The 22,433-nt window shown below is 37.9% G+C and overlaps 1 protein-coding gene, 2 non-coding genes and 1 pseudogene across 3 annotated transcripts in view; all 4 read right to left on the bottom strand.

Annotated features, from left to right (window-relative positions):
- The window catches only part of LOC129771628 (serum response factor homolog), a 561,989-nt gene that overhangs the window by 247,299 nt on the left and 292,257 nt on the right, over positions 1–22,433 (bottom strand). The window lies entirely within an intron of this gene.
- Trnak-cuu (transfer RNA lysine (anticodon CUU)) lies at positions 3,228–3,300 on the bottom strand. Its single transcript has one exon. It is a non-coding gene; the product is annotated as a tRNA-Lys (tRNA).
- On the bottom strand, positions 4,010–4,083 carry Trnan-guu (transfer RNA asparagine (anticodon GUU)). The gene has a single exon. It is a non-coding gene; the product is annotated as a tRNA-Asn (tRNA).
- On the bottom strand, positions 7,260–7,392 carry LOC129772213 (U4 spliceosomal RNA; annotated as a pseudogene).

The raw sequence follows: 22,433 nt of genomic DNA, 5'->3' as shown, positions 1-22,433 counted from the left end.
TCGAAACATGTCTTCGTAGTTTTAGTAGTAGTAGTTACTGTGAACACTTTTCATGAAGTGCACTCTTTTTTTTCACTCAAAATCCAATAGAGACCCATCGAAAAAGTGTCGTCTTCTATCTCGCAGCCAATGGATCGTCGGGGCAAGATGATTGCACCGATTACATTATATAAAATGAAAACAAAATGTTTTTTTTTCAATATAGGTATTAGGGTGCCAATGAAAATGGTCATCTCTAATTTCAAAAAGTTATCCCATAAAAAATGTTCACCACCTCGATAAAACATCCTATGCCAAATATCAGCTCAATCGGACTTAAGGGAGAGTGGCGCAAAGCGGACAAAGTTGACAATCAAAAAATCATCCAAAGGGGGAGTAAAGGAAATCGGGGTTTTCAAAAAAAAAAATCTGATGCCAAATGTCTTGAAATTGCATGAAACGTCAAGATCTAGTATCAGCTCTCTGAACCGACACTCTGGGACTTTTTTTAGATAACTTTTTCCTAGATAACTGCAAATCTCGACGTGTCATGCAATTTTAAGACATTTGGCATCAAAAAAAAATTGAAAACCGCGATTTCCGGTGATTTTTCGGTTTTAAAAAAACTCAAATTTTAACGTCTGCTACACTAATAAATGAAGATCGAATTAGCTAATATTTTGCATAGGGTATATTATCGTGAAAATCAACATTTCGTAACAAGTTCCGAATAAAAAATCGATATAACTATTTTTATTGGCACCCTAAACCATACGTTTCGTCTCGTATTTCGAAGAAATAACTAAGTCTCAGAGTGTCGATTTTTCACCAAAAAAAATCGAGATGACACTAGATCTCGACGTTTCATGCAATTTTAAGACATTTGGCATCAGATTTTTTTTTAAAAACCCGATTTCTTTTACTCTTAACTAACCGCAAAGTTTTTTAAAGGATGATTATCTTGTATAGATAAATAAAGATGATATTTTTAAAGAAATTTGGCTATGGGGGTCGATGGCATCACTTCATTCTGGAAAAGGGGTCTCTTATCCAAAATAGTTTGAGAATCATGCATCTAGAAGATCGACCTTTTCCTCTTCGATTTTCACGATTTTTTGAAGTACAAAGAATTCGTACTTCAAAAAATCGTGAAAATCGATCTTCTCTTTCCGATCTTTGGGATCTTTTTGATCGTAGAATTTTTTTGTAAATTAGTTTTTAAGTTAACATTAATACTAATCTCACCAAAAACCACCTGAAAAATTCCATAAACATTGGATTCCTTTCACGGGTTTCTAATTAGTGGTCGTAAATTTATGAGAAGCAGTTTTGTAAGATTGTTCGATACGAAACAAGTGGCGTGATCACTTATTTACCCCACCACATTCACTAGGCTGACAGTGAAAGTTGTTAAGAAATTAAATAGTGACATCAGGTCCAACTGAAGCGTTATTTTTCTAGAATTGAGGCTTCTACCAAAATTTCGACTAAATACCAGATGTGTGGCACAATTGGATTTTATGGGATTATTGTCAGCGAACATCTGGATAAATATCAGTAATTTATAATATAAATATTCAATTAATTTATTTCATTTAATCATTCCTTGACGGTACGAGATGAATTCCCTGGAAAATTAAATTTTTCTGGGCTTTCAAGTTTTTTTTGTGACCTTCATACTGAAAAAAATATTAGGCTGTCAAAAAAGTTCTGCGGTATTTTTTTTGAATTTTCATTTGTTCATAAAATTAGTTACAATCATCTGTTTTAAGTCAAATATGCGCCGTTTTGTTCGATGACTTGTTCCCAACGAGATGCCAACTTCATAATACCCCTGTTATAGAAGCTCGCTTCCTTATTGGCAAAAAACTCGGATAGGCAATTTTCATAGGCCTCTTTTGTGGCTAACTTCTGACTACCTAGCTCGTTCGCCATGGACAAAAACAGGTGGTAGTCACTTGGTGCAAGGTCCGGACTATACGGCGGATGCAAAAGAACCTCCCATCCGAGCTCCCGGAGCTTCTGGCGCGTCACCAAAGAAGTGTGTGGCCTGGCGTTGTCCTGATGGAAGACAATGCGGCCTCTGTTTATCAAAGATGGCCTCTTCTTCATGAGTGCTACCTTCAAGCGGTCCAGTTGTTGGCAGTACAGGTCCGAATTGAGCGTTTGGCCATAGGGAAGCAGCTCAAAATAGATTATTCCTTGACAATCCCACCAAACACACAACAGAACCTTCCTGGCCGTTAATGAGGGCTTGGCCACCGTCTGAGCCGCTTCAGCGGGCTTCGACCACGACCGTTTGCGCTTTACGTTGTCGTAAGTGACCCACTTTTCATCGCCAGTCACCATCCGCTTCAGAAACGGGTCGATTTTGTTGCGATTCAGCAGCGATTCACATGCGTCGATACGGTCAAAGATGTTTTTTTGCGTCAACGTGTGTGGCACCCATACATCGAGCTTCTTTGTGAATCCAAGCTTCTTCAAATGGTTTATAGCGATTTGATGACTTATCCCCAACTCTTGGCCGATGCTACGGCTGCTACTATGCCGGTCTTTCTCGGCTAATTCAGCGATTTTGTCGCAATTTTCGACGACAGGTCTTCCGGAGCGTGGCGCATCTTCGACGACCTCTACACCAGAACGAAAACGTTGAAACCATCGTTGTGCGGTGAAAATGGAAACTGTATCGGGTCCATAAACTGCACAAATTTTATTGGCAGCTTGAGATGCATGTTTGCCTTTGTCATAGTAGTGCTGTAAAATATGTCGTATTTTCTCTTTATTTTGCTCCATATTTGCGACACTATAACTCACGAACGACTTAACCACTTAACCACTAAAACACTGTCAAGGACTGTATTATAGCGCGCAAAAATACCTTTCCAACAAGCTATAGTATGACTCGATACAATGAATACAACTAGAACTACGCGCTTACAACGACACCTCGCGGAAATACCGCAGGACTTTAATATAATGCCTTTAATATAATGCCTTTGATGTTTGAACAGTAAAATGTTTATTACATTACTTATATAGAATAAGTAAATAAATTGGAAAAAAACATTCCATTTTTCAATGATCGATTCAGCAAAGATAGATTCTTTTGTACCGATATAATCAGTGAATCGACGCCGTTCAGAAAATTGAACCGTCAAGATCGATCTTTAGATCGCCCAATTCTAGGACAAAAACTCAGCTCATTAATGAAGTTTTTATGTACAAAGAGAAATGATAAAAAACTCTAGCGCCCAACGTGGGGCTCGAACCCACGACCCTGAGATTAAGAGTCTCATGCTCTACCGACTGAGCTAGCCGGGCTATGTTGTTTCCTACTCACATATTAGTGGGACGTTTGATAACATTAATCACATAAAGTAGAACATACAGTCTTTCAAAAAACAAAATTGAAGAAAAAATTAATTTGTCACCATGCATTGGATTTATTGCTAAAAAGTACTTCTACAAACATCTCGTAAATCCATCAAGAAATGACTGAACAATGAGCTCTTAAAACAAGAAACTTAGTAACATGAAGAAATCATATGGATCTCCCACAGGAAGAGTACAGGTAAACTTCGATATAACGTACATTTCACTTTCGAAATTGTACGTTGTATCGAATTGTGCGTTATATCGAAGCATAATAAAGTACTCACCAACGTAGTCTATAATACATTATTGTGTTGCTGTTTTAGTAAAGTTAATGAATAACTTCAATCAGAAGACGAAGCCAGCCTTTCTCATGATGTTTTCCTTCGTACTGTTGATTAAAGCTTGATTCATTTAGAATCCGGAATCACAAAACCAGCTGTATTTCGGGATTTATTGAAGGTACAAAACTTGTTTTAGCATCACAATACAGGTAATTCATGATTTTATCAGAAAAAAATATTGAAATAAATTTTCCTTTACACTTTGGAAATGTGTACGTTATATCGAGGTAAAATGTACGTTATATCGAGTGACGTTATATCGAGGGTACGTTATATCGAAGTTTCCCTGTATTACGGATCTCAAAAAATGTTCACGCCCCCGGGTGGACTCGAACCACCAACCTTTCGGTTAACAGCCGAACGCGCTAACCGATTGCGCCACGAAGGCGGTTGAAAATTTTGGTTTCAATGTCCGACACTTGACGTAGGATAGTTTGATTTTCCATTTCATAACAACGTCTGCAAATCGTGTGGTTTTTTTACGAAAACCATGGTTATGCTTATGCCGGAAATCATATTCACATATAATTAACTATCCTTTGAATGAAGTCAAATTCAGTTAGCAATTAGGATCATTTATATTTTTCCAATATGATTCTAAAAAAATACCTAGTACATGAAGACTGATAACTGATAATTAGTTCAGGAAGTAATGGACAACCACAACTGCATTTAGGAATTGAAAGCCCCGAAACTTATTCCGGCCCTGCATCCCATATGCATAACACAATGTTGTACATCGATCGACTCATAGCAACAGGCACCGCACTCTTCACCCATTCGTTCCCGCTTTCCACCCCATCACTCGATTGCCATGTATCATAAAACTCGAATAAAAGGAAATGATGCGATATGAAACGATTGTTCGACCACTCGCGCCTCATTATTATTCATGTCCGATCGCTTCATTTGGTCGGTAGACCTCTTGCTGATTCGGCAAGTTTCCTTGGGACAGTTATGTCTCGTTCCGGTTTCCCCGGGGAGAGAAGCTTACCCCCGTTAGGCCACCGCTTATCACGTACGAGCTATCTTGAGCTAGCTCTCGTTATATTTTTCGTTTTTTTTGCTTTCCACATTTACCTTATCTCCACCATGAACAATCCGCTCCATTTCCCGCTCCCTCCCTTCTCACTCCACCATCGATTTGCTATCTGTCAACGATTGAGATCAACTCATTTCGTCATCATCAGTGTTAGTAAGCCGGGATCCGGAATAAAAAGCTACGCGTCTTAATCCGGATTAATTGCCCATCAAGATCGCGTTTGCCACCGGTTTTCTGCGGCGCCTGTGAACCGAACTAACAGTTTTACACGCAGCACACATACAAGGCGATCGATGTTGGTCGTGATCATGATAAGGCTGGGCAGAATACATCCCTATCCCTCTACCTGCAGCACTGTTGTGGATCCTAGCGATAGCGATCGTCGTTTGGAGCTAGCCGGAGCTGAATGCCACGCAGACAACCTAATTGATCACTATCAGTAGCTACAGCTACACGGCGGCCTTCTGGTACTGCCACCCTAAAGCTCATAATTATTTATGGTGGCCCCCCGCCGCTGGTCAGCGCTGTTAAGCCAGATCATTGATGAAAATATGCTTCATGGTTGATCATAGCAATCCCACGACTCACTTGTTGTGGCTTTCGAGTTGATTTCGTTTGCTGAAGGCAATATATGCGACTGCTCTCTCCCCCACATCACGAGCTGCAACTGGACGGGAAAACAAAATATGAAAAAAATGACGACTATTTAAGCTGGCACTAAGTATAAATTTTCATCATCGCTCGCAACATGGGATCGATCTCCCTCTATTGCCACCGACGAAGGCTCCTTGCCCAGTGCGGCGCGGGCCCAAACGAATCATGATCTCTGGGATCAGCAGATAATTAAGAACCGGAGGTAGCGACCGTGCCGCGTGCGCCAACCCAACTGCCCAGCTGCTGCTGCTGCCGGACCCGGACCCGGTGGTAATATGTAATTGAATTACGATCAAACTGGGCACCAGAACCCACGCATCTATGCGCGATGATGATCGCGTGAAAACGACTCGTTAATCGAAGACGCTGGAGGGCGCGACAGCAATTCACACGATTATTAGCGAGCCGGAGAAAAATGAATTGATTAATAATTTTTGTCACGATCGGCACTTCATCTAGACGACTCGCCGCAATAGATGAGAGTGGTGGGGCGATGGGAAAGCCAATCTTGCTGATGATGAGAAAATAAGTGAATGAAAGTGCTGATGTGGGGAGAAGGAAGGTGGAGGAGGAAGCCCAATGTAAGGCGTATGTGTGAGTCCGATAGCGTGAGGAATTGTGACAGGCTCAATGAACGGTGACAGCTTTATCAATTAAGTGGGAATATCAATTGATCGTAACTATAGTTCCGGCTGGGTCAGTCTCTATTACTATGATTTATCGATTTAATAGCTTTCAAATCAATCAAATTCTATTATCCACGATTCAGAGGGTTTCGATTATTGCAGGCAATTCGCTCATAACGAGCATTGCGATCGAATGATCAAAGTTATTTTCACTTATTTGGCATTTTTAATTTCCGTTTCACATCTTGTTTTGCATAGAATCATAAACAAGATATGCGCCGTTTACGAAAAAGGTGCCCTAGCAAAAACATCGTGTCCAGGTAATTATTTATGTTTAATGATGGTGTCCTAAATTTTACAGATCAAAAACGCTCGGGGAGATATACACACGAAGCTCAATGCCTTCAACGCGATTGGTAAAGAATGAAACTATATTTAATATATCCAAAAGCTAAAAAAAATTTCTGACGTTCAATTTTCACCAATATTCGGGCACACAAATGTTTGAAAACCCGAATTAAAAACTGTATAAATATGTCACCTGCTGTCCATGGGGAGTTATTCGAAGGAAACGATGTAGATGGCTAAACATTTCTTCTCAAAATACTTCATAAAATCAATGGTTTTCAAAAACTCACGATCAGAGTTGTTCTTTAGTAATTTAGGAATTTCGAAAGATAAATTCCAAATCATTGAGGTTCATCGAATTTCAAAAATATACAGTGACAACAAAAAAACACCCTCAATGTATAAAATAAAACGGATACCCGGAAACTATCCGGCCTATCCGCCCAATATTCGCTATCTAGCCAATATTTGCTATCCGGCCGGATAGTGAGTCACAGGATATTTGAAAAAAAAATCTTATTAACATAAGATAAATCATAACACAATTGCATATAAACATCATTCACACGTGATCAAAAATAAGGTGTGATTACTGACATGTCAAAATGTTATTGAAATTGAATTATTATCAACTCATACCATCAAAGTTTTATTCAGCTCAATCACTTCCGTTTCGTTTGACGTTTCGTTGAAGACAGAAATTCTCAGAAGATTCGTCTCAATCATAATAATTTCGATTTGTAGTGAAGTAAGTGTTCCCCCTCTCAGACTACCATCCCTGAAGATAGTTCTAAGTTTGTTCTCAATCTCAATGAAAATAATTGATTGCTGATTGCATGTAACTTTTACTCGGTCAGTGTTCGAATTATCTCAATGCACTCACAAAAATCTATTTATAAAAATATAAAACCATTATCAGAATAAAACTGTTCTAAATTCCTTGTAGAAAACAAGATTCACTATCAACTAGCAATAATCGCACCTCGGTATAACCTCATCAGTTACGATATCACCACTGTGCAAAGCTAAATTGGATACTCATTCCAAGCGAAAAATTTAATGTTCGTTCAAAATTGTTATTTAAAAATGTGTTTATTTCTTCCTCACATTTAACACTTTATTTGCACCATGTCACATGCCGTTTCTTTCAATTTTATATTTGCTAATAAAGAGTCGAATATCCGGCCTCGGAGCTGGCCGCGAAAAATCACCCAAGGGGTGAGTGAAGGAAATCAGGGTTTTAAAACAAAATTTTTGATGCCAAATGTCTTAAAACTGCATGAAACGTCTAAATCTAGTGCCATCTCAAAACATTGTTGTTGTGAAAAATCGGCACTCTGGGACTTGGTTTTTTTTTCGGAGTACGAAACGAAAAGTATGGTTTTGGGTACCAATAAAAATAGTCATCTCGATCTTTCATTCGGAACTTGCTACGAAATGTAGATTTGCACGATGATATACCCAATGCAAAATAATAGCTCATTCGGACTTCATTTACTGGTGTCACAAACGTTAAAATTTAAGTTTTTTTAAAAAAACGAAAAATTACCGAAAATCGAGGTTTTCAAAAAAAAGTTTGATGCCAAATGTCTTAAAATTGCATTAATCGTCGAGATTTACAGTTATCTAAAAAAAATGTTTGTCAAAAATCGATTTTTCAGAATATTTTTCCGTATGTAAGAAAATTTGCCCCGTTAAGTAATTCTGTTCCGTTAGGTATTCCTATTACTTCCACTAAATCTGGTCATTATAATATAAATTTATTTCCAGATACAATTTTCGCTCGCGATTCTTGATTCACTTACAACTAACATGTCTCTCCGTTACTTGGAATACAGTAAGTAAATCTTCATTCATAATTTTTATTTCCAAAGCGCGTTATTCCACCTGAGAATACATTGCTCAATTCCGCAAACACGAAATCCAACAGGGCTAACAACGATGTCATTGTAGAAGTTATGGGAATTTTTTTCAGAACTTTTTCTCAAAGCTTTTCAAGGATTTCAAAATTTTGACCAGAGCATAACATCGATCTACGGGAATGTAACAAAATAAAGACAGCAGACAAGTACGATTCCTTTCTCGGGTTTTTGCTTTCCAACACATTTTTCCTACCATTTTCATTTATATGCATAGAAGATATAGGAGTGCGTTATTTCGCCTGAAAATCCATTTCCACTTTCGAACAAAGGTCAATTTCGTTAGCGCAAACATCGAATGGACTAACAACGCTTATCATGATGTAATTGTAGAACACATAGAAATTAAATTTTCTGAATTTTCCGACCTTCCCTCATAGTTTTCCGAAAATTTTCAAACTTTTCTCTCCGCTATAGTGCAATTCCAAATGAAATCGAACTCAAAATGCCGATTTTCGAAACTTGTATTTTTGATTCGAACGAAAGTTTGTAGTTCGTGTGGGTTGGAGAAAATATGAATTTTCCACAGCAATTGGGAATTTTTTTTACTCAACTGTAACTTTTGAAAAGGGCGTATCGATTTTAGTAAGAGAAATCTTTGATAATTTATATATCAAACACTATGAGTCGTATCGAAATAGCGTCTTATAAAGAGTTATAGAGTATTGATGTTAAAACGCAAAAAAATATACACTGAGAAAAAAATAGTACTCTTTTTTTATCTACAAAAAACTTTAATTTGCGATATCTAAAATATAGGGTTGGGAAAAAAGAAATGTCGTATTGTAGCATACTAACTAACCCCAATTCCAATTAAACACAAAACATCCTGACCCTCATTCTTTCTCATCCTCAATTCCGCATTCTTACTTATTTCCCATAACCACTTTTCCGCATACCATATCTAACAACATTTACATAATCTCTACCTAACACCTGTTCGTCAGCAACTTTTGATTTCCTTACGGAAATCCCCCAAACCAACTGATTTCATACATCGGCTGAATGCTATTATGGCACGCCAAACTTCCCTGTATACGACCTCCAACAACTAACAACAATAACATACCGCCCCGCTCGACGCTTGTCGTAGACAACAATAATGATAATAAATAAACATGTAATATCATATGCGAACTTAGCTCGTAAGTTAGTTGGTAAGAGAAATACACTCTTGTGACAGACATCGACTCGTGAATTACTAAAGTATATAAGACATGTATCATGGCGACCGCGTATCATGATCCTGTATCATGGCGACCATTGACACTCTGTCTGGCGGACCAGGCAGAGCGTGAACGACAGTGAATTAGTGTACGGCGACCTGTGATAGTTTCCATATACGTCAGTATTTCTGAACGAAATTTTACGCTTTATTTAACATACTTAAAATTATCCAACGTAAGTCAAATATGTGCCGTTTTGTTCGCAAATTTGTTGCCATGCCTTCTAGGCAACTTCATTATCCCCCCTTATAAAACCCCCCCTCCTTAATTAAAAAAAACTCAGACAGCCAGTTTTCGCAAGCCTCTATTAAGGTCAACTTAGTATCACCAAGAGCGTTTTGCATGGACCGGAAGAGATGATAATCACTAGGAGCCAGGTCCGGACTATACGATGGGTGCAATAGGACATCCCATCCGAGCTTCCGTAGCTTCTGGCGGGTCATCAAAGATGTGTGAGGCCGAGCGTTGTCCTGGTGAAAAACAACACCATTCGTATTGATCATTTCTGGCCGCTTCTGGTCAATCGCCTGCTTCAAACGGTCAAGCTGCTCACAGTAGAGAACCGAGTTGAGGGTCTGGACATAGTTGAGCAGCTCATAGTGGATGATTCCCTTCCAATCCCACCAAACACACAGCAAAACCTTCCTGCCCGTCAATCCGGGCTTGGCGATGGTTTGGACCGGCTCACCGCGCTTCGACCACGACTTTTTTCGCTTTAGGTTGTCGTACGTGATCCACTTTTCATCACCAGTCACCATCTTCTTCAAAAATGGGTCGAGTTCGTTCCGTTTCAGCAGTGCATCGCAGGCGTTGATTCGGTCTAAAAGATTTTTTTTGCGTCAACTCGTGTGGCACCCACACATCCAGCTTTTTTTGGAATCCAATCTTCCGCAAATGGTTCCAAACGGTTTTATGGTCTATACCCAGTTCCTGGCCAGTCGTTACAGTATCGGGTCCATAAACTACACGATTTTTTTCTGCCGCCTTCGTTCGGTTTTACTTCGCATGTAGTAAAAACGTAAAATATAGCGAATTTCTTGCTTGGTGGACTCCATCTTTGACGCGCTATAACTTGAGACTGAAAAGGACAATCACAACACTGTCGTCTTGAAATAGCCGTAGCCGTAGTATGACCCGTTGCGATAAGTACAACACAAGATATGTTTAAGTGTTGCCATATATTGACAATATACGACATTTCTTTTTCCCCAACCCAAAATATATTTTTTAATTTTTTTATTTTTCCATATAAAACAGAAGTATAAAATAGAAGAAGAAGAATAAGTTATTGTCTTTTTTATAGTAAACTAGCTGACCCGGCAAACGTTGTCCTGCCATATAATGTATTGCCAGAGAATATTTTGGTTGATAAAAATAACGAATATACCTCAAGAGAGTTTGTATCTAATCGTTCAGATCTGTAAAATTGAGCTAAATGATGATTTTCACAGCGAAACATACATATGCGTATCTCTTATTTTCGAATTTTCCCTTTTTATTTTAAATATCCTTCTTATATATAAATATATGCATAGTCAATTTTTTCGAATTTTTCCAATCATCTCAAATATTTTCCAAAGTACTCTATCATTCTAATTTGGGTGAAGATAAACTCACGAAATATATGGACGACTTAGATCTGATCAGCCGTTCTCCCGTGATGATGAGTTATACGTACGTGGGAAACTCTCTTTCATATATACAGATAGGCTATTTAAATATGTTTGTCGTGTTATACGTGTCGTGTCGTGTGGAACAATGATGCTAGTGAAACACAATATAAACGCTTCATTCACGATTAATTTATAATTCAGCTAGAGATCGGACGGCAGCGGTGGCGAGGCTCCCCAAATACCTTTCTCAAGGCCGAAAGTTATAGTTTAGCGTTAGTTCTCCAGAAGAACCTTGCTCAAGGCTAGAGGCGAACGAATTGCAAAAGTTTAAAGCCGTTATAAAAGTTCAAAGCCGCTATATAGCCACCAAACAATAGCCACTCTCTTTTCAAATTTGCTACTGCGTCGAGCGGATGTGCTATTTTTTTGTTCCAGAATGCACCTTCAGAATATGCACAAAGCAAGCATAGTGCAAAACTTGTACTGAAGCTTCCATTAACGCAAAGCAGAAAAGAGTTATCAAACTCGAATTTGCGAAAAACATACATTCTTCAGCGAGGAAGCAGAGTATTTTGATGTCAAACTGCATGGTTGAAGTGTGTGTGTGTGTGCGTGTGAGTGTCTGGAGAAATAGATGCATTACCTATATTGGCAATATAGACAAACATTTCGACATATGACTAATTCTGAAGCAGATGCTTTTATTTGCTCATTTCACCCTTCAAAACACGAAAAAGCATTTTTCTACTGAAGATGAAATGTTTCTGTCAACGCTAGTTTGGGTGTACTTGGATATTCAATGAGTTTAGTTTTTCGCTGTAGACGGCGAACGATCAACAATACATGTTAATGCAGACTTGATTTATTGATTTAACAATCTGCTTAAGTTGGCGCCTTATTTCTTCACGAATTGTTCACACCCTTCATTCAGTACAGACATTCGTTGCTCGGTCCTTGTGAGTGTTCTCAAATATTGGCACTAAAGAGGTTTTTATTTTTCTGGAGTTCCTATAATACTTGTTCTCGTCGGAATAATTTCGTAGTCCTATGTCAACGATGCGGTCGTGTCTTGGACACCATTTTTTCAATTTTTTTTGGTATGTAAAAATACTCAGGATATTATTTTTGGAAGCCTTGATGGCTTAATATAAATAGAAAAACTAAAAATAGGTCGCGTCATGAAAAATTGTCCAGTTTTGGGTGCTCATTGTTCAGTTAATTATTGATAGGTTTCCGAGTATTTTGAAAGAATCGATTTGAGCACTCCCTAACAATCTATTACAATACAGAAAAATATTAATTTGTCAACAGTTAATTTTGTTAAAATGACGCTGTTTTTCTCATACATTTCTGCATAGAGTTTCTCTATCACGGACTAGAAAAAACACCATAACGCATCGAGCGAGATGGCCACGGATAGGTTGACGTAAGTAAGTAGGTAGGATAGCCTTAACCCATTAACGACCAACCCATTTTGTTAGGTTGTGTGAGGTTATGTACTTTCCGCACATAGTTGCTTTCAACCGAGTTCTATGGCCAATAAAGTGATACCAATTTGGATGAAGTTGATAGTAGGTAGTGATACCAATTGCTTTCCAAAGCAATGAAAAATTATTGTAGTTGCTGTTCGCTTTTTCGAACGCTTGGCATAAAACGGGTTAATAATTGGAACATTGCAATGATCTGTCTCCCTTTGCTCGTAAACGTTAAAATTAGAAATTAATTTTCAAAAAATAGTCAGTAGTAACAAAGTTGAGAGGCAAATCGCTAAGGACTTAGATTGTAAGGATAGTTTATGTTGTAAGCAAAATTTAATTGAATAAAAATACAGTTATTGAAAAAAATAAGTTGGCGATATTGGCGGTATAATCGTTGCTGCATATGGTGAAATTGTTGGTGAAGTGAATGTATCCATCTTCAATTAGAATAATATTAACTAGTCTTAAACATTGATTGATGCCAAATTTGATGGAAAATCCTTAGTATTAGATGAGTCCGATACATAAGAGGAATTTGGAAAAATGTTCTAAATTATTACAACAAAATCTACAGATAAGAAAATATAATGTTGGTAAGTTCTTAATGTCACAAAATGAGTTTTACCGAATGTCGGAAGATATATCAAGGAAGAAGGAAAGTATATTATTCATGTATTCATTGAAGAGAGAGAAATAAAAAATATCTGATACAAAATATTACAGTTGAGGGGCTCAACATGAAAGGGGTCTAAGAGACATCATCGATTTCTTTACATTGACTCTCTCTTTTGGTCATAAGTTGGCTGCAAACACATGACAATGTCGAAGATAGGTCAGTGCCTCATCTAGTGGATTCTATAGCAAATTCAAATTGGAACATTTTTGCAGTTGAATTATTAACTAAAGAAAAAGTTAATGAAGACAAATCGATCAAATCACTACACCCCTTTCATTGCAAGCCCCTCAGTTGTAAATATGTTATAAAGATAATGAGATTTGGAAAGATAACAACTCGATATTAAATAAGTGTTAATAAAATTTGTGTTTATTTTAAGAATACTTATTGATTTTTTTCTAAATCACTACTCAAAGGAATATTATCAGCTTCAAAAAAATATAGTGCAAGTATCGATTATGAAAAGTTTAACAAACCCCGATGTAAATCAAAGTATTGAATTCTCCCCAGCAAGGGCCTCGCGTCAAGTATACATAAATATTTACAGGCATATGACACATTTCGCTACAGTATCAGTAAATTATTATTCCACACGCGAAATAATCGAGCCGTCAATAGCAAAAGTAGGGTATTCAAACCTTGAACCAACCCCAAGGACAATCGATCGGACTTCTATCTAGAAACTGAGCCTGCAATAAATCTATTTTACATAGCTATCATCAGTATGGCATTCATGACGCTCTGGCAGTGATGACTTTCGGTGACGTCATATCTACTATCGATCGCACACCAATACACCCACGCTGTTCATTGATAAAATCTGAGGCATGCGCCCTGGTGATTTCGCCCTTTGCGACAGTGCGCCCCTACACAAACCTGCCAGCCTGTTCCAATTCTGATTAACATCCTCAAATCGCCAGGACAAAAACTAATCGCCTTTATATGCGTCTCCCTCGCTCACACGGTCTCATTCGTCCGGCTAAAGATGTCATGGTGGCACGTGAGCCAGCCAAGTCATTTCCATAGCCGAGAATCATTTAGCTTGCCGAGATGACTTCGTAGGAAAATGAGTACCTTTCGATTGACAGTAAAAATCAGGAGCGTATGCTGCCTGCGTATAGCTGGTCGTACTGCTATTTCCGAGGCTTCAGAGAAGAAAACAACGAGACTCTCCCCTTCGCGTGCACTCAACACTCCTGCGGAGAGAAAGCAACCCGGGCTCGGAATGAGAATAATCACGCTGAATATCTTAATCGGCGACGGAATTATCCTTGCGTGGCGTAGTGCGAGAGGGGACACGAATATAGGGGAAATTAGCGAGCGTTATACGAAGATTCGAGCCACGTGAAAATGACTACGGTCAAAATGAAAATTCAACGTAGCCTCGGCTACTTCCCGGTGGCACCAGCTCGAAAATATTGATCGATTTTTCATGACCCGCTGAGGAATAATTCGGCCATCGAAAATTTTGCTGACCAGCTCGACGGACGGCACCACTCGCCGGCCATGGTCGCCTGGTGTCCATCTCATTAAGCATCCGATAATGAGCTGTGGTCGACCCGGGAAGCCCAATTTTTAAACCGACTTTCCACGGCGCAAAATTTAAATTCGGTTCCTTCGCGCTCCCTCGCATTCTGCGCTGGGGTAGTTATGATAAAAAGTAAAATTAAGGGGAAAGTGTGTACTGCGCGCTCCTACACGCAACGGAGAGAATCTTAATGTGTCCGTATGTTGAGAGAAAGGTGGTGCGTGCTAATGGATGTCGGCCCAAGCGGCAGTGGGAAACTCTCCACATGGGTTCGCTGTTCATTTGACAGTCCTTACTCCAAGGGCCGAGTCTTGTTTAGCGTGGATGTGAGACATATTTTATTAGAAGGTCATGGCGCCATTTTTCCATTCTCAGCAGGGGAGAAGGAATGTGCTGAGATATTCGAACTGGAGCGCGCGAGTAAGTTTTCCACGATGGCTGGAAAAACCACCCCCAAGTGTAGCACTTTTTTATCAATTTCTTGGTGAGGGATAGAATTTTCCGGCACCAGGCAAGCAGGATGCTCAGGATGTGTGTGTTGTGTTTCGATTCCAGGAAAACTCGGTCAATTGCATTCTGTTATCGGTGGACATGCGCAGGAGCGATGCTGCAATCGTTGTCGTAGTAAGGGCTGCGCTAAATGTTCCATGAAATAAAAAAAATGGATTTGATTTCTAGTTCCTCGAAAAAAGCACTCTGAGTAAATTGTGTTTAAACTTTGACATAAAAAACGAATAACTAGACATCATTTGATAAGATGGACAAATATGATTGCTATTTTGACGTGAACTACGTCTTTCGTTTCTATACTGGGGTGTAAGTTCAAACTTTCGAAAACTGAACGAAATAGTATGATAAACACTTCATTCTAAAGATAAAATGTCTGTTAGGTCTCGAAGAATCGGATTATCCCTGTACCAGATTCCATCCGTGAAATATTTCAAACCACTCAATAGTACCATACGAGTATAAAACGGCAACCGTTAAGGCTATACTCATGTTTATCGCTTGCTGTTTTTTCGTTAGGCTTTAGGCGTTAGGCTCTTATTCCATTGTATTGAATTCCCGCCGCAGTATTCTAGTTTCCGGTACTGAACAAAACACAGAAATTTGATCACGTTCCGCTCAATTCGCGAGTTTATATTATATTATATCAAAGATACAACCCAATTCGAGTTTTATGAAATAGAAAATACCGCAACACTTTTTCATAAACGTTGATAAATAAAGTCAACACATGTAATTCGAATCAGGCTCGTCGAGAGGAACATCTGAAGTAAATTAATTCTACGAAAATAACGAAGGACTACTATAGAGCACTAGAATTTTTGAGTATTCAGTATGTTACCGCATTTTTGTCGAGCTGTGAACTGCAGTGTCCGATGGGTTTTTAATTTATCGAGGTTCTCAAGAATGGCTGCCCATTTTATGATTTTATTAAACTCCGTTATTGTTTGGCAACCTATAATATCGTTCTCAAAGGCCCTCGGTATCTGTTTGAGAAATTCGAGCTTTTCAGGAACACAAGAACCAGAAGTTTTAGTCTGCCGCACTTCAACACTTCTCATTATCGCAATGCCTTCATTGTACGAGCAACTATTTTATGGAACCAACTTCCCGTTGCTATCAAAAGTATTCCGTCCCGAAGAAGGTTCCATCTTGAGTGTCTTGGTTGGCTTAATGGAAGGAATTAGTTGTATACTAGTATTAGTTGTATTATGTATACTTTAGTTGTTAGTATGATCTTGCTTCGCACAAATATGCAACCGATTGTAGAAATTGAAAAGGAGTTTTTTTGTTGTTTTCTTCTTCTGAATTTTTTGTAAACATAATTTCAATCTATTTTTTCTACGTGAACCTGTTTTTTTTTCTAAAAGTTCAAAAACTTTGTTTATTCAAACAAACAAATCTGAAAAACTTTGTGGAAAGAACTATATTTTGAAATAATTTATTTTTTTATTTGTATTTTTCTCATTTCTGAAAAATATAAAAGGAGTTATAAATTACGCACATCAACAACTGCGACGGTGACTTTCCTGGATGGCTTTTTTTGAATTCCTGAATCGTCGGTAGTTTAGGAATGAATAAACTGTAGTAATCAATAAAAAAAGGAGAAAAAAACTTTTTAAGTTAAACGGTTCGATGTACTAAAGGCTATAAAATAACTAGGCAAGTAGCAGTTAGTAGCTATCACATCCCTTCCTTCATGATTCTAGGGCAATGATGAGACTAACATAAAATCGTGGGGCATATGATGAAACAACTAACTGTGGATAATGGAAATCCGACGTGCCCCAGATTTTATTTAAGTCTCATTATTGCCCTAGATTAATGAAGGAAGGGATGTGATAACTACAAACTGCTACTTGCCTAATTATTTTCTAGCTTTTAGTACATCGAATCGTTTAACATATTTTTTTTACTTTTTTATTTTCTAGTTTTTAGTACATTATCTGTATAATTAGTATACTTCTGTGCAATAAAACCATTCATTTTATTTTTATTTTTATTACCCAATTTTCTTCGGAATATTTTGATGATGTACTGCATTCTATTAGTCAAATCATTTCATTCGATAACGATATTGAGAGAATTACAAAAAATACATACATCTTTTTGAATTTATGTTGTTCATAATGTAATGTGTTCTCCAAGTCAAGCCATTCAACCATTTTTTACGGATGGCCGCATTGGATTTTTCAAGATAATATAATACACAGCATTATAATGACAGCAGAGAGAAAGGTGTGTTCCAAATTTCAGGTCAATAAGTCAAAGGGAACGGGGTCAAATTTTTATTAATGTGGGACAACCCTACAGACATACAAACAGGTCAAGTTGAATGAAACCGTTTAAAAAAGTAACTGGCTATTTTGTTACAGCGGCCATCTTGAATTTGAATTTTCCATAAATAGCTGTGATCTACTGGTTAAGCTCCTTCACTTGATACCCATATTGATGGGGTGAAAAAATGAGAAAATGTAATCCGCCATTTTGTGGTGGCGGTCATTTTGGATTTGCATTTCTCATGTATAACTGTGTTCTACTAGTCAAGTCCTTTTATTTGATACCCATATTGATGGGGTTTTGAGAAAACATGTAATCCGCAATTTTGTTTTGGCGGCCATTTTGGATTTGCGTTTTTCCTAAGTAACTTTTACTAGTCAATCCTTTTCATTTGATACCCATATTGATGGGGTTTTGAAAAAATATGTAATCCGTCATTTTATGGAGGCGTCCATTTTGGATTTGCATTCCTCATGAATAACATTGTTCTACTTGTCAATCCCTTTCATTTGATACCCATATTGATGGAGTTTGGGAAAAATCAATATTGATGGGGTTTTGAAAAAATATGTAATCCGCCATTTTGTAGTGGCCGCAATCTTGGATTTTTAAAATCATGGAATACGCAGTTTTATAATGACTGCAGAGATAAAGGTGTGTTCCAAATTTCAGATCAATCAGTCAACAGAAAGGGGTTCAAATTTCTATCAATGTAGTAAAGTGCTACAGACAAACATGTTACAAACATACAAACCTTATTATATTTTATTAAACGATTCAATGTTAAAGTTGTAAAAAAAAACTCTTATAAGGTTAATCTATTTTTTGACCAAAACAATTTTATTCAAACTTTTCGCGTCGATTTACTAAAAGAGCCAATAACAGGTGTTTTGTAGTATTTTAGAAGATAATCTTTAATTTTACAAATATAAATTCGAAAGTTCGAAATTTTTAGCTCAATGTATCCTCAAAACACCGGTGAACGTTTCATATTTATAAATTCATCGGTTTTTTTAGATCGATCAAAATTTGGAGTAAATTAGAGGAGCACTTTATCGCAAATTATACCATAAATACAGAATACTATGTGTACTCTCAGAATGAACGATTCGTAACTATCGTTTCCAAAGAAGCGAGAGTTCCTTTAGTACGAAACAATACTATCCAGATTGATTTTCGCTTGCATCAGAGAAAATCACCTGAAACAGTGACGTTAATTTCAAATCCGCAACTTTGGGGGCGGAAATTCGATAATTTGGGGGTCTGTCTCAGGCTAATTCAGATTTTTCATCAACACGAATAAACAGCCAGGAGTTCAAGCAAGTACTACTGAATCATTTACTGCCGTTTTTGCACCGAATCCATCGTGATAATTGTTCTAACAGGATAGCACATTAGTTCATAAAAGTAGAAAGGTCTGTGGCTAGAGGCACGGACGGAAACTTGACGTAGGACTGTCAAGTAGAATAATTTTTAATATGCACCGATCCTCCTTGTCCGTCACGAAAAAACATGTAAGAATGAAGAAAGAAATTAGACCATGGAACAGAGATGGACAAAGCAGTTCACTTTGCTGAACGGCTTAGTCCCCAACCGTTCACCTAAATGAACCAGTTCTATTGAACAGTTCTTTCGCTCTTTCGTTTAGCGGTATCAAGAACAGCATTGAGTGTTAGCTGACACCCAACAAACATAGGCAGCTTCACAGCTATTCATGTCCTGGCATTGATATCGTTAGATAAGATCGGACATTTTCTAATTTATATGCAATTTATTTTTTGTTAATTATTGAGGAGGGAAAGGAGCTTTTTCTTAAAAACTCGCAAATTGTTTATTAAATGTTTATTATGTTAATTATGTGATAATTTGATTAGCGGAATTTTTCACATTTTCTGTTAAGACTCAACCTAGGTTTCATCAACAATCATATTTAATTATAGTTCAATGAGAGAAAAAAAAAACCCGTGACGACGTTTTTCAATTTTCACGATAACACATACACGAGATAGGCCAAAAAATGAATTCAAAGCAACACAGAAATATTTTGACGTAGGACTACGTCTTTGATCTCTATATAGGGGGGTCACTCTACGAAAAATGTAACGTTTATTAGTAGTTTTCAAATACATATTACGCAGAATCGTTCATAAGTTATTTGTTATAATATATACCATTAGGTGGAAAATTTATCCAACATTTTTTTCACCTGAGACAGTGGAAATATTAAAACAAGTTAGCAATCTTCTATATATATAAAAATGGATTTCTGTCTGTCTGTCTGTCTGCCTAATTCTTATGGACTCGGAAACTACTGAGCCGATCGACATGAAACTTGGTATGTAGGGGTTTTTGGGGCCGGGGAAGTTTTTCATGATAGTTTAAGACCCCTCCCCCTCTCTAAAGGGGGGCTGCCATACAAATGAAACACAAATTTCTGCATTACTCGAGAATTAATCACGCAAATGGAACTAAATTAGGCATGTGAAGGTTTTAGTGTGAAATAAATGTTTCTATGGTGGTTAGACACTCCACCCCTCTCTCTAAGGGGGAGCTGCCATACAAATGAAACTCAAATTTCAGCATTACTCGAGAATTAATCAATCAAATGAAACCACATTAGGCATTTGGAGGTTCTAGGGTGCAATAAATGTTTCTATGGTGGTTAGACACTCCACCCCCCTCTCTAAGGGGGGGATGCCATACAAATGAAACACAAATTTCAGCATTACTCGAGAATTAATCAATCGAATGGAACCACATTAGGCATTTGGAGGTTATAGGGTGCAATAAATGTTTCTATGGTGGTAAGAAACCCCCCCCCCCCCTCCTCTCTAAGGGGGCTGCCATACAAATGAAACACAAATTTCTACATTACTCAAGAATTAATCAAGCAAATCAGGCATCTGGAGCTTTTAGGGTGCAATAAATGTTTCTATGGTAATTAGACACTCCGCCCCCCTCTCTAAGGGGGGGGGGGCTACCATACAAATGAAACACAAATTTCTACATCACTCGAGAATTAATCAAGCAAATGCAACCGTATTAGGCATCTGGAGGTTTAAGGATGCAATAATTGTTTCTATGGTGGCTAGATACTCCACCCCCTTCTCTAAGGGAGGCTGCCATACAAATGAAACACAAATTTATGCATTACTCTAGAATTAATCAAGCAAACGAAACCAAATTTGGCATCTGGAGGTTTTAGGGTGCAATAAATGATTCTATGGTGGTTAGATACTTCTCCTCCCTCTCTTAGGGTGGGCTGTCATACAAATGAAAAACAAATTTCTGCATAACTCGAAAACTAATCAAGTAAATGGAGCCAAATTTGGCATGTGAAGATTTTAGGGGGCACGAAACGTTTCTATGGTTAATAGACACTCCTCCCCCCTCTCTAAAGGGAAAAAGAGGGAGGGGTCTGCGTCTGAAAATAATTTGATATTATAATGATGAGTTTTGGTAGAAGTACTAGGATTTTTTTAGTAAAAGATAAATTCAACAGGTTCGATTAGAAAATCAATCAATGACACTTGCGCTTAGTAAGAAAACGTGAATGTTTGAAGGTATTGATAAAAAAAACAAATGTTGGGCGGGACGAAGTTTGCCGGGTCAGCTAGTTTAACAAATAAAAGAGGTATGTTTTGCGAGCGGATGCGATGGTAAATCATGTATTATACATTCTTTCTTTCAACTTCATCCCCATGAATGTTGTATACAACACAAAATTGTGTGCAATAATTCGTTCTATCAAACAAATTGGCAAACCCTTTCCGAATGTAAAAATGTTGACCGCTTTGCGCCTCTCTCTCTTAAGTCCGGTTGAGCTGATATTTGGCATATGCTGTTTTTTCGAGGTGGTAAACATTTTTATGGGGTAACTTTTTGTAATTCGACCAGCATCACGTCATCTTGGCGACTTGGGTCGCCTAAATTCCTTATCATCTTTCAATGGAGACTTCGCTCCCATTTCATTGACCTCAGAATAAATTAAAAAAAAAATGGGTGGGTTATATCTATGATATAACTTCAAGGTTGACGTGGGACCACCTTAGCTTAGCAATCATTTCAGTGAGCTGAAGATATGAGGGCATATCCTTCGATGCAATCTTGAATAATTGAGCCAAAGCGTTATGTTCGTACCCGTTCTTGTAATCCGTGTTAGAAAAACACTTTTCGGAGTGCAAAAAACATGCAGGTGCAGAAGTACCTCCGGCTTGCATGAATCAACAACTTCAACTTCTACTTTTTATACTATAGCGGATTTTATACTATAGAGGATTTAAATGAAAGTTCATTCGCCTCTAGTGTCTGCACGATTTTTCCTAGGTTCCTTAGTTTAGGAAACCGTGTTAAGGAAACATATTCTAGTTTGCACAAAGGCAAGCGAGTACAAAAGTACTCGCAGTTTGCATTTATTTGCAAAGCCGATTTCCCCAGACATCTTGGTTTTGAAGTCTGTGTTGGGCAAACACATTTCAGCCGGAACAAAAATGCCCCCGACTTGTATGAATTCGTAATGCCAACTTCCTCAGACACCTTGGTTCTGAAGTCTGTGTTGGGGTAACACATTTCTGTCGAAACAAAAATACCCCCGACTTCCATGTATTTGCAATGCCGATTTCTCCAAGGTTGCTTGGTTTTGAAGGCTGTATTAGGGAAACCGTAAATCGGGCCAATCAAAACGAGGCAGTTAGGGCGTTTAGCCAACGCTTAACATTTTACAGTTATTCAATTGTTTATCTAATGAAAAATAACATTTTATTAATTGCGATGAAAGCGTAGAAATATTCCCTATCAATTGATGCAAACATCTTTCCCATCCAGTAAGAAATGTTCGAGTT

Source organism: Toxorhynchites rutilus, chromosome 2 (assembly GCF_029784135.1).
Source record: "Toxorhynchites rutilus septentrionalis strain SRP chromosome 2, ASM2978413v1, whole genome shotgun sequence".
In the NCBI taxonomy this organism is placed as follows: Eukaryota; Metazoa; Arthropoda; class Insecta; order Diptera; family Culicidae; genus Toxorhynchites; species Toxorhynchites rutilus.
Note: the sequence above shows the minus strand (reverse complement) of the source record. Positions and strands in the feature narration are given on the sequence as shown.